This window comes from Atta cephalotes (assembly GCF_000143395.1).
Source record: "Atta cephalotes unplaced genomic scaffold scaffold00037, whole genome shotgun sequence".
NCBI lineage: Eukaryota > Metazoa > Arthropoda > Insecta > Hymenoptera > Formicidae > Atta > Atta cephalotes.
In genome coordinates this window covers 548,975-552,423 of record NW_012130101.1, presented here as the reverse complement: position 1 = coordinate 552,423, position 3,449 = coordinate 548,975, and positions in this window count along the sequence as shown.

Below are 3,449 nucleotides of genomic sequence, written 5' to 3'. Positions count from 1 at the left end.
ATATATATATATATATATATATATATATATATATATATATACAGAGTATATATATATATAATAATTCAAATTTAATTATTTAAGCATTAAAGATCTAGCTTGACTATTACGGCCATTACTTATGTTTCTTATTGTTGAATAATTGTTTAATCATTATGAGGATAAAATTACATACTGTCGGTTTGAATTTTTTTTGGCTGGGCTTCCTCATAGATCAATATTTCCGAAATTTTGGAATTTTATCCTCAACGATAAACGGTTATATTTATATGTTGAAAAAATGAATATTTATAAACATTTAAGAATTTTACGCACGATTGTGAACACATCAAATACGATAAACAAAGCCATGATCAGTCAAAGTTAGATGTTTCGAATAATATATTATACATATATTCTTTTATTAAATCAATTTATTTCAGATCTGATTGCTCGCCGATAACTTTCGGACTTTCAATTAACACAATTATTCTGAAACGCTAATAATCCCCTCTAAATTAGATTAGAAAGAAAGTAAAAAATTTATTGCGAAATTGCGAAAAATTACCTCAGCTAGAATTTGAACCTCTCTCTCTTTCTCAATTTTCCGGGAAGAGTCTTAGCTAATTCGACCACTGAGATTTCGGAAATATTCTTTGCAATAAGGGCTGATTGTTCCATCTTTCGGTAAATTTTACTTGTGAGGTAAATCTGGTAATCCTCACATATAATTGGGTAATTTTGCTACTTATCCAACAAGTAAAATTTATCAAAAGATGGAATAATCAGCTCTAATTGCGAAGAATATTTCCGAAATCTCACTCGCCTCGGTGGTCGAGTGACATTCGTGAATCAAAATTTTATGTTATTATATTTTATTATTATATTTTATAAATATATGAGATATATCCTTTTTAAATAAAACGTTTATCGAAAATGTTATAAACATGTATAAGCAATTTATGTATTTTATATTTTATGTCAAAGGATTTAATTCTATTTTATATTGTATTAAATTTTATTATATTATTCTTTGTACATAATAATTCTTTCTTTGTGTTCTATAATTTGATATTAAAATACATTGCATGAAAAATAATAAATTGTATGTAAACATGAAAACATTCAAATCCAACAAGCACAAAGTTAAACATATCTCTTAGGTATAATTTGCCACATAACAATAAAATATAATACGTTATATTACAGTTATTTTGTAATTTGGTGTTTAAAGTATTAGATGTATAATTTTGCTTCCGCCGGTTTTTTTCCGAAATTCGAGGCTTTATTGTAAAAAACTGGTTATACATTTATGATTCAAAGTATTGTCCATCGCTGGCCATTACTTTCTCCCATCTTTCGGGTAGCGTACGAATTCCGCGTCGAAAAAACTGGTCATCTTTTGAGGTTATCCACGAATCGATCCAATTTTTTACTTCTTCATAAGACCGGAAGTGCTGGTCAGCCAAGCCGTGTGCCATTGATCGAAACAAGTGATAGTCAGAGGGAGCAACGTCTGGAGAATACGGCGGGTGGGGTAGGACTTCCCATTTCAACGTTTCCAAGTATGTCTTGACCACTTTCGCAACATGGAGTCGAGCATTGTCATGCTGCAAAATCACTTTATCGTGTCTCTCGTTGTATTGCGGCCATTTGTCTTTCAATGCTCGGCTCAAACACATTAATTGCGTTCGATACCGATCGCCTGTGATTGTTTCAGTCGGTTTTAACAGTTCATACACTACGCCGAGCTGGTCCCACCAAATACAGAGCATGACTTTGGACGTCAAAATCACCGTTCTTGAAGCGTTGAAACCACTCACGACACGTTCTTTCACTAATAGCGGCCTCACCATAAGTATTTGAGAGCATTTGATGAATGAGCCTCAGCCGCAGATTTCTTCATATTGAAGCAAAAAATTAAAACCTCCCGCAAATGACGAGAATTTGGCTAGTAAACTGATATTTACAATCGAGAATAACTTTATGATGCAGACACAAATCGACTAATGTTTCTATGGGGTTATGTTGACAGATGCCCAAGTTTATTGTATGACGTCTATGATCTATTTATTTCGACCACCACTTACCGCTAAAGCCATCTATAGGAAAACGGCGGAAGCAAAGTTGTACACCTAATAAAAAAAAAGTCACCGTTAAAATTCAATGAGTGGTGGAAGGCCCAAGATAGGTATTCTTTGATCTTTAGAACTAGTCACTTCAAAATTACCGGTTTAAAAAGCATTTAGAATTTAATCTGCGCAGAACGAAATTTGTCTTCAGACCTGGTAAAAATAAAAATCAAAGCATAAATCGAATGTAATGAGAGAATAATAGAAACGTAAACGGAACTTTCAGGAGGCGAAAATTGAAACGGAATGTTAAAAAAACGTAAATGCCTCTTTTATGTTTCGTTGTTTCAATTTTTGTCTCCTAATGTAAAAAAAAACGTAATGTCTCTTTTATGTTTCGTTGTTTCAAATTTTGTCTTCTAGAAGTTTCGTTACGATTCTAGTATTCTCCAATTTCATTCGACTTACGCTCTATATATAGTATATATATATAGTAATATATATAGTAATATATAGTATATATATTTTTATAAGATTTTTAGAAGTAGAAAATCTATAAAGCAGTCTGTTTTGTAAGCATGGTATCGCTCTCACACTCAACATTTTGCGCCGACAAATTGAATTCGAAATGATCGTTTCTTCTCGCAAGCCTTTTTCGCCTATTCTAAATGATTGCACCATCTGATTGCCCGTCTTTCATTTGTGAAAAGTAATTTGGTTTGTCGTGTAACAGCATATGGGCAATAAAATCCTTGACATGACAATTCTAATTATCAAATATATGAAAATTTCTCTCCAGGATATTACAAAATTTTCCAAAAAAAGCTTGATTATTCTTTGTATACATTGAATTTTCAGGAAAAAATATATTGTTAAATAGAAAATCGATTTCGAACTCCCTAAATAATATGAAGTAAATTTTCTCTCTAAAGAGTAAAAATTAAGGTTGGTCTTGAATAAGAATAGAATATTCCAATATTCAATCTTAAAGAATAAAATTTCACTTTTCAGAATGAATTTTATCTTAAACATCTTTCAGAGATTGAACTGATGCTATTAATCAAAATTATTATGAACAAATTTTTAGAAAGTTATATAGAAAATTATATCTCTTAATTTTGTCTTACAAAATCAATATTCTTCTTAACCTATTCACTCTTTATTAAAACGGGAAACCTACAACGATAGAACCGTTCTCCATCATGGTGATTCGATTGCTATTTATAATCATATTCAAACGATGTGCAATCGTGATAATGGTGCATTCTTTAAAACTGCTTCTTATTATATCCTGAAACCCTTCTTATTATATCCTAATTAAAGCATCCGTGCTAGAAATAGAGTTTCAAATTGGGGGATTCAAATTTATAAACATGTTAAGTTTTGAAATCTCTCTCT